Source organism: Zootoca vivipara, chromosome 1 (assembly GCF_963506605.1).
Source record: "Zootoca vivipara chromosome 1, rZooViv1.1, whole genome shotgun sequence".
Classification (NCBI taxonomy): domain Eukaryota; kingdom Metazoa; phylum Chordata; class Lepidosauria; order Squamata; family Lacertidae; genus Zootoca; species Zootoca vivipara.
Window position 1 is genome coordinate 14,977,135 of NC_083276.1, and position 17,175 is coordinate 14,994,309.

Below are 17,175 nucleotides of genomic sequence, written 5' to 3' on the forward strand. Positions count from 1 at the left end.
GGTGAAAGATACATGGTGACTTAAATTCAGGTACTCATTGGGCTGCCACCTTTTCCCTTAGGTCTGCTTCTGTTCCTGTAGCAACCTGACACACAAGAATTCAGATTAGGCTTTTCCCGACAAATATATAAGGTAACAAGAAAAAGTTTCACCTATTTAGCATCTGCATGTCAGGCTACTGTTAAGGAGTCCATTTTTTCCTAACATGGACATAAAGCAGCCTTCTATCACCTTGCATCCTCCAGGTGTTTTGGATTATAATTCCCAGCAGCTGGAGAAGGCTGAAAAAGTTGTGAGAATCACCAACTATATTCTGCTTCAAAAGGTGAAGGATTCAGGATCTGTGAAATATGGCAGCCCTAGTTACTACTCATGGATACCCACTGCATTTCATTCCATTATACTGAGTATTCTCTGCTTACTATGTTTTATTACAGTAGAAGTGACAGTTTGTTCCATTTTGTGACACTCAAAGTAAGCACAAAATTACCCGTCAGTATTGGTATCAACTGTGGATTTCCATACAGTGGTACCTCGGTTTATGAAAACAATTGGTTCCGGAAGTCTGTTCATAAACTGAAGCGTTCATAAACTGAAGCGAACTTTCCCATTGAAAGTAATGGAAAGTGGATTAATCCGTTCCAGATGGGTCTGCGGCGTTCGTAAACCGAAAATTCGTAAACTGAGGTGTTCATAAACCAAGGTTCCACTGTATTCAGTTACGTAAGTTTTATTTGGGACAAATGTAACTATCTAAAACTTCAGAAGACCACACAACAACAAAACTTTCCACATCATTACAGTGGTACCTCGGGTTACAAAGGCTTCAGGTTACAAACTCCGCTAACCCAGAAATAGTACCTCAGGTTAAGAACTTTCCTTCAGGATGAGAAATCAGAAATCGTGCTCCGGTGGCACGGCGGCAGCAGGAGGCCCCATTAGCTAAAGTGGTGCTTCAGGTTAAGAACAGTTTCAGGTTAAGAACGCACCTCCGGAATGAATTAAGTTCTTAACCAGAGGTACCACTGTACCCCCAAATCTCTAAGCCTAACAACCCAGCTGAGGGAAAAAACTATCTTAAGCCAAGGTGTAAAAATTGCTTTCACATTCTTAAATGAACAGAGGGACAATGTATTAAGCAACATTTAGATGTTGTGGTGGGAAGCAGTCAGAGTTACGAAATGATTAGGCCAATATTTATATTAATAACTGACACAATTTAGCAAACACAAATCCTTGAAAAATCACACTGCAAGTCAGTCTCCTTATTTATGCTTCCTTTTCGAGGAACCAACTGAGGGGTGTTGTTGTTTTTAATGGTAAATTACTGCCCCAAACGCAGCAGTCCTGCTCTCCTTCAGTTTTTTGAATTGCCCTGGGTCTGTACAGCTAGAACACTCTTTGACCATCATCCCAGGGGGATGAGCCGCCATATTGGACAGTGCTGTGCATGTTCTCGTGGAAGAACACAATCTTAGGTGAGCCATCTATCTTGTTGAGCAGCGTGAAGAGTCCTTTTCAGCTGAAGAGATCAAAGGCCTTTGTCTGCTCTCAGCATTTCTCCTGCAGCTGATGCAGTGAAAAAATCATGTTGACTGTTGACCTCTGAGCTCTAAAAGTACACTGTGACTCAGGATAGACTTGTAAGCAATTGACTGTTATCTGTTGAGAACTATATGGGCAAAGGCTCAGCTCAATTTACTGGCCTGCATACCGCTCATTAGTGTCACCAGACACTGGCCTGGCATCTTCACAGCATCACCTGATTTCAGGTGGAACAGAGAGACAGCTGGGAATCATCTGCATATTGGTGACATTGTTTCCCAAATGATGTTCCCCAGCAGTTTCATATAGGTATTTAACAACATGGAAGTTAAGATAGATCTTTGCACAACCTCAAAGCAAAATTGCCAAGGGGCCTATCAAAAATGCCTCAGCATATCTTGATGATGCAGAGTGATTTTGAACAATAAATGGCCACTATTTACAGAACACAAAGTTCTATCATTAAGATATACTGGGAGTATTTATTTTATTCATACCAGCATTTATATGCCACTTTTCATCAGCACAAAGGGCTATTAATTGTGGTTATATGCAACAAAGGCTATGTGGTGGATAGAAAAAAGTCCAAATATATTCATTAGACACATCAATTCAGAATCTGTCAAGGGTTAGCCCAACCTGCTCTCTGCATACCCCATTTACTCATTTTAGGCAGGGCCAATTTTTAGGCTCCATACACATTCACAAAGCATTGATTCAATTCCTCTTTCAGGCCTCAGATGACACCCTCAAAACAAGGATTTTCTCCCTTATTGCCTGCTTTATATTCTTCTGCACCCTTATGTGTTTAAAGCAGAGATTGAATCAAAATTTTGATGCTCCTTAAACACAATTTCAAGCCACTGAGACTTGTTGCCAAAGATCTGCATGACTTCAGATAAGTGGAGATGGAGATTGCTAGCATCATCCAAAAGGCATTCATTCAGTACACATACCACCACTGTTTATTATCTATTGTGTCAACTTCCATCTTTTGACTAAGCTCTTCAGATGGCAATTCAGCACTGCACACCATGCAATTGTGCTACATGAATGCATAAAGATTTCCATTCTTTGGTTTGGTGCAACATTTTGTTAAACAAAAAAGGTATTGCAGCAGATTTCTTTCCTCACTGATGATTAACCCTATGATTGTACTTACTTGACAAATCAGCACAAAAACCTGACATTCTCTAGGTCATTCAAAGCAGTAGGTGCTTCCTATAAAGGACATAACCAAAGAGTAACTCACTGGATGTGCTTGTGTGTGATGCTAAAACGTTCTTTAGTGCTATGTGCACAAGCTGCAATAAGCCTAAAAGCCTCAGAGGCTCATGCGTTCCCCTATCTTGTACAGCCAGAAGGAATTTGCCAGCATTTTCTTTCACTTTCCCCTCATCTTAGCTTATCCTTGTGTATGAAATACTGTAGTAATTGTAGCTTACTGAAAGTTCTCCTTAGTTTAACAAGCCACCTCCTTAACTCGCCATCTAAAGCTAGCTTATTTTGAACTAACCAGTATATGTGATAAACTGCAATATTTTGCTTATATGCAACAAGCAGAGATTAGAGGAAAGTGGGGATGAGGCCTTGCAAAGCTCTCCTTGTAAAATGGGTAAGGAGGAAGTGGAGCCCAATGCTTCACTTGGGTTTGTTCCCTCATGTAGCACGAAACCTTGGCCTGGTTCTGATCCACAGAACCACCTTTGTGGCCTACCAACCTTCGACCAAAATCAGGGGTAGGAAAGCCTTGCCTTGTCATTCGAAGGTGGTTTTGGAGACCTGAGAAATAGGAAAGAGCACGAAAACTTCCTTACAAAGGTGCTGTGCCAGAGGGAGAAAAGGCACCAAGACTACCCTGATTTTCCTTCCCTGTGTTTATCTCAACCCACACTCCTAGCCTATTGTGGGGTTGAAAAATGTTGTGTATGCAGACACAAACTATCCATGTTTGTCATGCCCATGCCATAAGTGAGCAGCCTTCACTAGGGCCCTTAGGCTGAAAAAGATATGAGCCAACCCTACACTAAGCAATGGTTTAGTGCTGGGGTGGGGAGCCTCAGGCCCAGGGGTCTAATGCAAGCTCACCTCAATACAAGCTCACCTCACTGGCACTGTTTCACTTCCTCAAGTGCATTTGTCTGCCCAGAATAACTCTTTGAAATATGATCATCCCTTTTGCTTGCCTGGATGGAAAGAGAGATCTGCATGTGGGAAAACCTCTGGGTTTTTGCAAGGCTGGAATGTGGACCGTAATTCAAAGGTAAGAATGACAGCTGCTGCTTCCCCTGACTGTTTTGCCTCTCGGCCACCCATTTCTGCCTCTATTCCCACCCACTGCCGGCATGCAAGAAGGTTCCTATGAGGAAACTCATCCCATCCAGAGTTTAGTGTTCCATGCAAACTAGGGCAATGTCTTCCACTAAATCCAGTCCTTAATGTAGTATTAAGTCAGACTCAATGGTTAGCCACTCTAACTGTCCAATTATTATTTTTCCTCTTTGAAATTAGAATGATTCCAATTTGGCTTCATTTTATGGCCAAATGTATGGGTTTCTTTAAGGTTACCCTGCTGGCCAATCAGCAGCAGCTTCAGGACAGGATTTTCAGGAGGAGAAACAGGTGGTGTGTCTACTTCCCTCTCCTCAGTAGTTGTTTCTCAATTCAGAGTAGTACTACAGTCAGTAAGTTTCCAAAGCAAGTCTCGGGGGGGGGATGGGTTTGGAGGGTGGCATATTTGGATAATAAAAAACAGCCACTAGGGAAAAGATTACTCACCGTCTCTCAAAAATTTTGATTTGCTTTTTTAGGTTGCTACAGAGATGTTACTCACATCTGTATGTAATGTCTACTTTGGCCCTTAAGCAACAGGATTTTTTTCAAGTGCAAACACACCAACTTGTCAATTTCAATTACTATATATAAGTATCAAGTAGCACAATACAAACAGTAATATTGAAACCCCAAAGATCTTAGCACCTTGGTTGAAAAATGAATGCATTACAGATACTGGCATTTCAGTGTAAAAAAAACTGTTCACAGTCCTATAATACGCACACAACAGAAGTCAAAATCGTAGATGTTCATCTTTCACTTAGATGTAAATAAGTTATCAACAAACTAAATGCAGTTTGCATAATTTTATCTTGGGTTGCTATGGAGATGTTCTAATGTGGTGGTGGTGGTTAATCACTGTGCATTCTCTCTATCCTAAATGGTTGTGTCAAATTCTGATTTTGTACTTTTGTCAAATTGTAGAGATGTTTTTGATCATATGGAAACTGCCTAGTAAGAACAGGTGAGAATTACAAAATTATTCAATTTAGTATTGCAGCATGCAATAAAAAAAATATCCCAGAGACACCTGCTTTATGAAATGTTAAGAAATGCATAGAAGTCTTAATTTGCTTTTGCCTTGGAATTGACATGCTTTATTCCAAGTAAGCTATGAATAAAATGCCATTTTACAGCACTCCTTAAATTCTAAAAATGAAAACCAGCTGGTTTATACATGCATTGTAAATTGATTGTCAGGGTTGTAAGAGGTGCAGAAGTATTTTAACTCTAAGGCAGCACGAGGTGGAATTCTAGACTAGAGTTAAGATGAAGTTTTTGGAATAAGTGAACTCCTTCCTGTCCATAAGGGCTCCTGACCTTTTTGGGTCATGGACACAACTACAAACCAAGGAAACTATTATGGACACCCCAACCCATTCTTATTGCACACAGCAGAATGCTTTTTTCATGTTTAATTTCAGTGAGGGCGGGGAGACCCTGTGCACAGAAGCATATGCCTCTGTGGGCACTACGTTGGTGACACCTGTGTCCCAGTGCTATGTCTGTGTAAAGGTAGATCAGATATACTGGTTGCAATAATTATGCAAGCCTACCTTGCAACAGGTATTGGCAACAACCTATGTAAATCAGAGTCAGATTTTTTTAAAAAAACATATAGGACAGGATACAAAAAATTCTAAGCAACTGTTCAAGTGCTCTGGTGCATGCACAAGAAAGTTTCTGTTCTCCACTTTCAATTAATGTTCCTTTTGGTACGCCAGAGACTGTTTCTATAAGTGCTTCAAGGTGGTCTTTTGCAAAGCAAAGGGGCTGTATGTGCAGAAGCCCAGAACAGAGCTCTTTACATCCCACCTACTTTAGCAATTGATTGACTGCATTTCTATTCCACACTTGAGTAAGTTCTCAAGGGAAGCAAACTATCAGAAAACAAAGCGTTAAATGCAATGAAAAGACAAATTGAGTCTAAAATCAGAGAGTTATATGTCAGTGAGAAACTAAACAATTTGTATTGTTTTTAATGGTGCTTCTTATTGTACATCACCCTGTTATTTGATAATCTGACAGTGAAGAAAGAAAGAAAGAAAGAAAGAAAGAAAGAAAGAAAGAAAGAAAGAAAGAAAGAAAGAAAGAAAGAAAGAAGGTCTGTGGGAATAAAGAGGTATTTGCTAAGTGCAAGAAGAGCATCAAGGAAGACACCAGGTGAGCCTCTCTGAGTTGAGCAGTCTACAGTCAGGTCAGGGCACACCTTCTGAAGAGGCCTTTTCCCCAGAACCCACCTGCATAACCTTATCTCTCTGGTGTACTTAAAGGCTTCAGAAGCAGAGTTCAAAGTCAAAATAGGTATAAGGTACACTAGTCAACACTACAGTAGGCTCATAAATGGATCAGGATCAGGCGGGAAGGTAAACGCCGTTTCCGTGCGCTCTGGTTTCCGTCACAGTGTTCCGTTGCGCCAGAAGCGGTTTAGTCATGCTGGCCACATGACCCGGAAAGCTGTCTGTGAACAAACTCCGGCTCCCTCGGCCTGAAAGCTAGATGAGCGCTGCAACCTCATAGTCGCCTTTGACTTAACCGTCCAGGGGTCCTTTACCTTTTACCTTTTACCTTTTACACATTATAGTGTTTAGCTTTTTGTGTTCCTTTGTTGTTAATACTGTTTTATAGATTATAAATATTTTATTCATGATTTCCCTCTGTCATTTTTTACAGCAACAGTTCCCAAAATGAATGATTTTTCATAGAACACTAGGAGGAGGAGGAAGTTCAACTTAAATATCACAAGTTCATCTCCCACCCCATAATGAAACGTTTCAATTTCCCACCCCATAATGAAACATTTAGTACCAGCAACACAATTGCCTTGCAGCCAGTAAGTGGTGAAATTCATTGCTCATCTGCTCCCTCACACACAAACAGTATGTAAGCATAGGTTGGTTAACAGGTCTGATTTATAGATCTTCTATGCTGCATGACTGCAATAAGCTGTGTATGGGAAACACAGTTTCTATTCCAGGGTACTTAAGATGTGAATGAACTTATGCCAAAGAAGGAAGACAAGAACAACTTTTGAATAGGAGAAGAGAAAACAGCAAGTTGTCAGAACAAGTGCATTTATGTTGAACCACAGAATGCTTTGCAAAAGTACAGCTTGGTGGCATGAAAAAAAACACACCAGTCCACTGAAAGGAAGAAAAATGAACAGTTGTACTGTAAACGTAAAGCGGATTAGCTTAAGCAAGTGAGCTTCAAACAGGAACTTGTCAGAGATAACAACAGCACAGCATGGTTACAGACATCTAAAGATCAAGAAACCTCGAGCCAACACAGTATGCCATCTTGAGAAGATCACAGAGTATGAAACACACACATTCTCTTTAAGGAGCTCTAACCAACTCTGGTTTTAATAACATGGCACCAATGAAAACAGGTTTTCACCATTGGGGACACAAGAGGGAAAAGCAAGCTCATGGTAATGCCAACTCTCTTCTAAGCTTCTTGATTTTCAATGACAATAGCTTGACATGATGTCTGAATTGGGAAGATTAAGGTTCATAGTATGCTTTTGATAGAACTTTGTGGTAACCACTGTCGGAGCAATTCTGGTGTCAGGATAAAGTGTGGTTGACAGAAACCAGGAAGTGCAGGATGGAAGGGGAGAGTAAATAAGTGACCATGTAAGCCCTTTGCAGCCAGATTACGAGCAACCCATAGTTTGGTTGTAATATTGGGACTGTGTGCCAATGGTCCCTTCCCTGCAACTGCAAAAAGACTGCCCCTCACTCCACCGCCACACAATGAGTTTGCACCTCCCTCTCCTTTCCTGGTACCACTGGTGCCAAGCTCACAACTCTTTGCCACCACTCCTCAGCACTCAGTAGTTCACAGGGTGTAAGCTGCCACCGCCACTACCTACTACTGCATTCCTCCACTTCCAGATTGGCCAGTTGGAACACTGGCTGGTGTTTGAAAGGAAGGTACTGTAGCAGAAAAGAGAAGGGGGAGGGAGGGAGGGAGATGGCAGACAGAAACAAGTAGGCAGAAGGAGGGAGATGGTGGCAGTTCTACAAGAATTAGCAGAATCCCAGCAGACAAGAGTCTCAGCCTCAGTGACAAAGCATTAAGGTAAACACTTAAGCAAACACGCAAGGTAACCACCTGCCACCTGCACAGGTTTAGCAATAGGGCCAGTAGGCAAGGGCAGATAACCTTCCCACTTTATCTTGCAAATCCCAACTTCACAACTGTAGAAGACCATGAACAAAAAGCATGCAGGTAGAAAGCCAACAGGGTTGTGGGGCTATTCAGTGTGATTGTGCAGTGTCATGTGTACAACTATTTGTCTGCTGCCCAAAATATTGCTGCAAAATGCTTTCACACTCATTGTATGAAAGATTTCCCATGTTCACTGAGACAGAAAAAACAAGTTTAAAGCATGTGAACAAGATTACTGTTCTCCTTGCTTATATACACTGGTCTCAAATTTCCCTCCCTAGCAGGTGTTTTCCTATCGGAGGAGTAGGGAAAGGTTTTGCAGAGACAAAAAATGTTGTCAGACGCAATTTTAAAAGGCCTCAGTAATTATTGAGCAATTCAATTTCAGTAGCTCTCTCAAAATGATTTCTGCTGTAGACTTCTCCCTTCCCCAAGGTCCAACTGAAACAATTAAAAGATGCGCCCTAGCAGCATAACAACGTGAAAGCAATTAGCCTCATTTGTTTCATAATCGTACAACTTGTTAACCTGGTTTAGTAACATTTGGAAGTCTGGCTTTGTAATTGACAGCCAGCAGAAAGGAATTCACATATTCTCAAAATGGTGCCATATGCAGCTACTCCGTCATATGCATGCAGGTAGTCAACTGGTGGGGTGGGAGTGAAAATGAATGCTGGGGTTTTGGAGCAATTGGCAGCCACCACTGCTAGAAGACAAGCTGGCATTTTAGTGTGTTCCCTCCTGGAAATGTGCTCTCTTTCACTTCCTACTACCTCCTCACCCATCCTAGTGTACTAGCAGTGATGTGGGGCAGAACATTTTCCATGCATAAGAACGTTTTCATAAAAATGAGTTAGTAGCATCATAATGAATAAATGCAATTTCACTGGGCATGTTCAAAGTTGTAAGTTGTCTCCACCCCCATTCCCATAACTATACAGTAGGTACTTTCTCATGTTCCATCTAGTCATGGAGGCGAGTGGGATTGTGGCTACTTATCTTGTCCCTTTTCACCAAACATGCAGAAGCCCTGCCTGCACAACCTCTGCTCGCTGAGCAAAAAGTGAGAACAGGCTATAGGGGTGTTGGGTCTGTGCTGATGGCTGGTCAGGGCTCCTAATCACACATGCAGCTGTATGCACTAGACTAGAGCCTGTTTCTTAATTCTACAGAAGTCAGGCAACCAGCCATCTGCAACCAACTATGCCCTGGGCCTTCCGGACTCTCATTCCGCCAACAAAAATAAGGTACCTATTTACGGGACATTGACACAAAACTTTGTTCATATACCATTACGATGCAAAATAATGAAATTTCACCAACCCCCCTTCCTTCCTTCCTTCCTTCCTTCTCTTTCCACGTCTCTCTCCACCCCTACAACTCCACATTACTTATAACACATTACTTTGCCCAATACAAAGCGCTTTGAGTTTGATAAATTTAGCATAACAACAGGGAATATGTCCAGTTATGCTCACTGTGGCAAGTATGTAACTTCACTGTAGTGAGCAGCCTGCCTTTATCCCAATTTTGAAGCTGTAGAAAGTGGCAGATATCTTTCTATGGAGATCCCTTCCACCTGGGCCACTAGGCAGAAACTTAAGGGTTACCTACAGCTATGTTGCCAGACAAGCTTGGTTATTCAGGAACAGACTGCCTTTCATTGCCCCCAATGTTTTTTGTGCTTGAGTTCAGGAAATGTAGAGAAGGGGTTACTGTCTTTTTCTGTGTATAAGATGAGGTTGTTATATTATAAAGAACTGTTAATTTTTTTGGGTCGTCTTATACACGGATAGTGTGGGGGGAGAGCGCGTGCGATTGGTGGCAGCCGTGAGCAGGAGATTTTAAGCGGTGATTTGGCGGTGGCTTTTGGGCTACGGCAATGTGTGCTGGTGATTGGCTGCTGCTGTGGGAAGTGGCCATGTGTTTGGCGGTTGCTGGTGGCTAGCAGGCAGACGATTGATGGCTTCAGTGAGTTGTGCAACTCTGGGCAATTCCCCCCCACAAAAGCTTAAGAAGTCTGGGCAATCCCCCCCCCCAAAAAAAGCTCAACAACTCTGGGCAATCTCTCCCCATTTCCTTAATTTTGAGTCCCAAAAAGTAGGGGTTGTCTTATACACGGGTGTGTGTTATACACGGGAAAATACAGTATCTATCGAGTTTTTCGCATGGCCAGCAAGGAAAGCCAAAAATTGTAGACAACTGTTTCGGTGCCTTCAATTCTTAGTGTGCTTTAATTTCCCTCCTTATCAGACCTTCTCATTCAAATCCCTTCAGCTGCTGGAAAAATGCTGGCGCTATATAGCATGTACGGTTGTCAGAGTACACGGTACTTCTTAAGTTGTTTACTATTAGTCAAAATAAACATGACGAATAAGATCCTAATTTAGAGCATGGAACAATTTTCTGGAAACTCCACAACATGGCCCAATAGGTAAAAGGGCAGTGGGGTGATTGTTTGAGGTAGGAGATGATGAGCCAGAACTCCAAACAGCTGAAGAAAGAAGAAGCTACTCACACCTTTTCCTCCTTTGGATCAGTGTCTAAAATTGCAGTACCTCTCAACTTCCTTATTCTCACCTGCTATGCAAAGCCTTCTTGCCTATCTGGTTAGGGCACCTCCTTCACCCTTCCAAACATTGCACTATCCAGTAAAGCATGCCAGATTAACCCCTCCCTGACATTGGTGAGAGGCCTTAATCCCCAACAGCCCATCTTGGAGAAATAAAATGAATCTGGAGCCAGGCAAAAGGGAGCAGGGCAAAAGGAGCACTCCCATTCAAATAATATCCTTTTGTTCCAATCAATAGGTTATAGACAGCTATGTGTGAGCTCCTCATTCTCTGTACACCCATTAATTCATAAATATTGTTCAGCTTCTTTATAATCTTGGCTACATCCATCCCTGTGACATCCCTAAATTAGATCACTCTCTGCTTTAATCAAATGTACTCTTTGAACTCTAAATCATGCTAATTTTACAGAAACAGTGATGATCAAGAAAGATGTGGTATAATATTACTGATAGCTTAAAGAAAAACTATGAAGACAATAATAATCTAAGCTCATTAATCAATAATCAGTTTTGTTGAGCAAATCTGAGGGTTAAGAGGGTACAAAGATAATAATAAAACACCACTGGCAATGGGAAAAATTTTGATGTATACATGCCAGTTAGGCGGAGGATTTCTGCCTATTCAGGCAAGAAAGTAATTAACCGTTCCTAGAAAATCATTTTATGTTACAGTTCTTGAGTTAGAAAGAATGGGCAATAACAATTTAAACTTCTATTGAACTTAAGTCAAAAGTCATTGGAAGGCTCCTCGACAAGTTCTGAAAAACCATGTTACTTTCCCCCACCCAAATGTTAAGACTCTAGTCCCAACACAATCAGGAAAAAGTGTTACAACAGTAACACATAAAGCTACAGCGATTCTAGAAATAGAAAAATTAGGTTTCGCATGTGTTCATGACACACTGCCTACAAATTTAGTACTTTCCTGCTCTGGTTAAAAATGTAAAACTAGTTAACCTTCTACTTTGATTTGCTTCTCAACTCCATCACCAGAGTGAGAAACTTATTTAGTGCCACACACACAGATGCCTCCAGGAACTGCAATCCCAGACAGACTTCTATTTATACTTGAAAATATAATTACAGTGTCTCCTGTGCCATGCCTCCCAATCCCTGTTCTCAGTCACTTTTATAAATCCTATAAAAAGGATGTAGCAAAGGCCTTATTTTCCTACTCCCTCTCTTTCTAGTTGCAGCAACTTCTTTCCTGCATCTATTAAGTCTTCAAATATTCAGCACTCCATTTTAATTACTGCTCATTTGGACAGATCCTCCCTCCATAACGGCTGCCCACCTTTTCCTGTATTTGCAGCTTGAAGTCATTTGGAATAATAATTCTCTTCTCTCCTCAGAACGAGATATTGGGGTAGAACATTGGTATTCTGCGAGACATTAGATATTTCTGAGCTGCTTGTATGTTTTATTGCTAAGGAGAAAAACTAGAACCAACTATTTTGTCCTTTAATTAAGGATTTTTTGAAGCAGTCATAGCAAAGCCTCTTCCAAGGGATTACCAGCACATCAGTCCAATTAAGATTTTACCAACCCAAGGTAGCTCACACTACAATCTCAAACTTCAAGGATACCATCTTAACTGGCTTACGTTCCCAATGCTGATGTATCTTGGGCACACACCACACCAATCATGTTAGCTGATAGTCCCGGAGACAGCAACATATCTTCACTGTTGGCAGAACTATTGATGGAGTGGCCAAGATGGGCAGCAGGTGGTGAGGATCAAGCTTAGCCCAATTTCTTTGCTGGCAAAATAACTGAAAATGAGTTGCCAAAATACATTATTCCTCTCCCTGCCACCACCTACACTGCTGTGACAGACCATAGACTCTAACTGCACCTAATTGCAGCACAGTAACACCAGTATACAAACCGCCCCACACTAAGGAAGCCCCTTACTCAGATGACAGAGCACACATCACTTGGGTCTCACATAGTTTCCACAATGGGAACTTTGGTGAGAAGATCTATGGTGGAAGGACAGACTGCACAAAGAGAGGGCCTCAGCCTAGCCTAGCCTCAGCACAAATACAGGAAAAGCTCATTGCCACCATTTGCCTTCTCAGAACTCTGCCTCAGGATTCAAAACAGAGATTATATTCCGCTGCTTCAAAAATGTTCACAAGGAGGAAAGGTGCCATGCCTCACAGTTTAACTGCTACACACATCTCCCACATCTTGCTCCTCATGCTTCAATACTCTCAATTGTGTAGAAGAAATGCTCGAGTCCATGAGCAGCATGTGCTCTGCTCCAGCCACTGCAACTGCAACTGCTGGTCAAAGGTGCAGAGGCTCACCTGCCTTATAGGATCAAGGCCTGGGCGCAACTACTTTGAGCACAGATCTTTGTTCTCCTCGTCCATTTATTTATCCATACCCAGTTTTTCCTAGACTATATGCACGTAAGAGTCCCACTTCCCAAGGAAGGGGTAACTTTTGTTTCAGGCAGTACCCTTCCTCCACACAACACTGCAAGGGCACCAGAAGGACAATGAGATGGGAAAACCATCACTTGCTCATGAGCACTTTGACTCAGTCAGTCCAGCGACTGTGTTGCAGCTGGTGATCATTACTCATCAATGTCCCTAAGGCACTTCAGAGGCAGAACTCCAGGGAAGGATGTTCAATATTATACAAACCCCAGACAGCTTGCTTTGGAGGAAGCATATATTGGACGCAGGCTGCCCAAGGAGACATGGGCTCAAGGTTCTGCCATACTCATTTGAAAAAAAGGATCCTTTTAGGGCAGGCATCCCCAAACTGCGGCCCTCCAGATGTTTTGGCCTACAACTCCCATGATTCCTAGCTAACAGGACCAGTGGTCAGGGATGATGGGAATTGTAGGCTAAAACATCTGGAGGGACGAAGTTTGGGGATGCCTGTTTTAGGGTATGGCCCTCTACCCTGTAAAAAATAAATAAAACTTTCTCCCACACCCAATAAGATTTTATTCTTTCCGCCTTGCATTTTTCTTTCAAAGAAAAAATATTAGCCAAAGGCTAAGCTTAAATCTTATTCTATCAATTTCTACTAAGCAGAGGTTAGGTGGCCATCTGTCATGGGTGCTATGTTGAGATTCCTTTATTGCAGGGGGTTGGACTAGATGAACCTCAGGGTCCCTTCCAACCCTACAATTCTACGGTATGATTCTATACTAGCAGAAATTTACCTTTATAGGTGTATTTTATATACTTTGATGTCAATAATGCCCTTCTTTGTCTGTTACCACAAACTGCTTACTTTTCTTTGAAAGAAACTGCTTCCCTCCTACAGCACTGCAAATTATAAATTGTATTTCATGCAGAGAACATGTTTGGATTAACATATATAAATATAATAAATATATGTCTAAAATAGAAGCTGCCATCCACACCCCACATCTGGCTTAAGTACTTCACAATGAAGTGTTGGTTCTCCTCTCCCCCTGCATTGGTAATTTTAACTCACGGTTGCTACCCAACTTTTTCTTGTTGTTTTTTGATGCTGCAAAGCACAGTCAAGCTCTCTGCCCTTTGCATGCCAGAGTTCCCTGCTGAAACCAATGATGGCTTGGGAGAGTTTCTGCCTCCATTCTCAGGATGACCCAGTCCCCAAACCCACACTTAAAAACATGGAAGCAAGCCATGGGACTATTATAAGGTATAAATAAGCCCTGAAGCTGATGAGTGAAGCTTTGGTAGAAGCAACATTTTCAAGTTTAGCTCTTAATGAAACTCATTTCCTGGCCTCAGGACAATGCAAGGATTTGGGAAAGGGAGCTGAGATGTCTGAATGGCTTGGCTGTTCTCAGCCATTTTCATCCTTGTCCTCCATCAAAATGATCTGTGCCATCTGACATGGACCAGCACAGTCACTCCTGTTTGCACATGGACTTAGTAGTGAATCAAGGCAACAAATGCACCATCTTAACATCAACCACACCTCACAACTCATTCCAGGCAATGAATTTTTTTTCACTTGCCATTTGTCATTTTGCTTTCCAGTATCTCCATCTTGAGTTTTGGAACTTCTGGACACTATAATCCACATATATGAATCCACATTCACTGTGTTGTTGCCAGAGACAATGTGTAATGGCCACATGTGGTTTCTCAGGATCCTTGAGGAGAGTATGCAATAGCTGTGATTGAAGCTAGTCTGTGAGATGCCAACTTGTGTCACTGAGGAGAAATACTGGGCGGCCTCAAAGATTTCTACTGGAGGAAGAGATCATATTATATATGCTTGCCACCAACTGCAACCTCAAAATAATTAGCAACATGTTTATCATGGGAACATCCATTCTTTGACATATCTCTAGGTTAAGGGAAGAGATTATTGATCCCTTAAACATTTAAATGAGAAAAGGTATGAAGCTGAGGGAATCTGTGGTTTCTTGGAATAAGGGTTCTCAGTTTGTGCAGGATGTTTAGACAGTCACTTCTTGGAGATAACTGATTCAGAAAAGGAACAAGGTTCTATAACCAGATACACAGTATGGTAAAAGTCTGTTTTGACATAACATCTAAACTGGACTCTATTGCTGCTTAATGCAATGAAAACAATGTCAATGAGACCATTTTCCAGAAAGTTTTCTCATCCTATCCCTGCTAGAGAATAAAAAACAACTTCTTCTGCATCCTAACAAATAAAAAGGGACTGCAGCCCATTTGTAGATGAGGAGTTATCAGCCACAATGAAGAAGTATTCAGTGCATCTTTTGCCTTAATAACTGCAGAATGGGCATGAGCATTGGAACTGACCCAATCTGGAACTGGCTGTGTAGAAAGCTTGGCGTGTCTCAGGAGCATAAAGATATTTCTTCACTGCATCCTCCCTCCCTCCACCTGCTCACATACACACCCACACCAGGGCAGGTCTTGCCTCTGTCAGGGACTTTGTCTCCTGAGAGAAACTTTCTTAGCATGCAGGGTTTAAAGCAGCTGCTGGCACCATCAGCTGTTGTTACTAGAACTGCTGTGCCAATCTCTGGGGCCCGCCCCTAAGAGGCAAGGTGCAAGTCACACACCCTTCCACACAAAACAGCCTTCTATACTTTATCTGAGCCAAATAAAAGGATGCATATGATCCTCTCATTCACTTCCCACAACACAGCTACACAAAGCCTGTGCAACACATATTCAACATATATACACACAAAGAAAAGACGATATGGTCACATGTGCAATCTTCAGCAATCCTGCAACAGTGTTCTAAGCCAAACAGATTTACGAGAATAGTTTGGTTTCAAGCTCAAGAATGGCATTTAGATAGAGTAGGGTTTTGCACCACTTACCAATTTTGGCAAGAGAAGATATGTGGCATGGCAGAAATGGACAGAGGTGATCTCTTCTATGGAAAGAGTGAGGGAAGCAATCAAGGGTAACATCGGGGCCTACTCCTGTCAGGCTGTCTTTCCCACATCCCATCTCAGAGCCAATTAACACAACTGCCACCCAATCCAGCTCCTGCTGTTTTGTTTTGTTTTATGAGCGTGCAGCTGTTAGTTGCTTTGAGGACTTGTGACAAAATGCAGGCTATAATCTACTACATATCTCTCTATGTATAACACAGCACTAAGGAGATTGACCCATCAGTGCAAGCATTTCTGCTTGCCCAATGGAATGATCTCCCGTCTCCTTCCCCCGCATGCTGATGTGGAAGTTATCCTGCTCGCCCCGCCCCACAGCAGCCAATTTGGTGGAGCACATGGTGGGAGGGGAGGGGTTATTCCCCATTGCACTACAATAAGTCCTTGTGTGGGTTTGTGTTACTGGGACCAGTTAGCTGAATCTGTCCCTCAGTGGCAAAGCAAGTGATGTTTTAGTAAAGCTTGACTTCACCAATCCAATTCAGATATCATTGTCAAGCCATGGTTCAGAAACTTTGGCGGGGGGCGTTCCTCCTCCCTTTTGTAGCTTGCTGCAAAATCCAGCCTTGACAAGCTATGGTTACTGCAAACCAGAAACTGCATCCAAACCTTCTGGAGTCATAGTTTGGAAGCAATTCCTGGGTGGAAGCAACTACAGTTCATCCAACTGAGATGCAATGACAAAACTAAAGTTTGAGCGAAGCAGGGAAAGGAAGGTGTTATATCTTGTAGGTAGTCAGGCACCAAAATACACTTTGGTCGCTATGCCTTAACCAAACCATAACAGCTGGAAATCAATACAGTCAATTACTAGTGATATATAAGATATGGAAGTCATGAAAGTCCATGATATGGAAGTCATGAAAGTTCTTTTGAGTGCACTAATAAGCCCTGAGTGCTCACTAGAAGGACAGATCCTGAAGCTGAGGCTATAATACTTTGGCCACCTCATGAGAAGAGAAGACTCCCTGGAAAAGACCCTGATGTTGGGGAAGATGGAGGGCACAAGGAGAAGGGGACGACAGAGGACGAGATGGCTGGACAGTGTTCGTGAAGCTACGAACATGAGTTTGACCAAACTGCGGGAGGCAGTGGAAGACAGGAGTGCCTGGCGTGCTATGGTCCATGCTATGGTCCACCCGTGCTATGGGGTCACGAAGAGTCAGACACGAGTAAACGA

General features: G+C 42.2%; 1 protein-coding gene across 1 annotated transcript in view; it reads right to left on the reverse strand.

Moving 5' to 3' along the window:
* WDR20 (WD repeat domain 20) overlaps positions 1-17,175 on the reverse strand; it is a 48,889-nt gene that overhangs the window by 19,047 nt on the left and 12,667 nt on the right. The window lies entirely within an intron of this gene.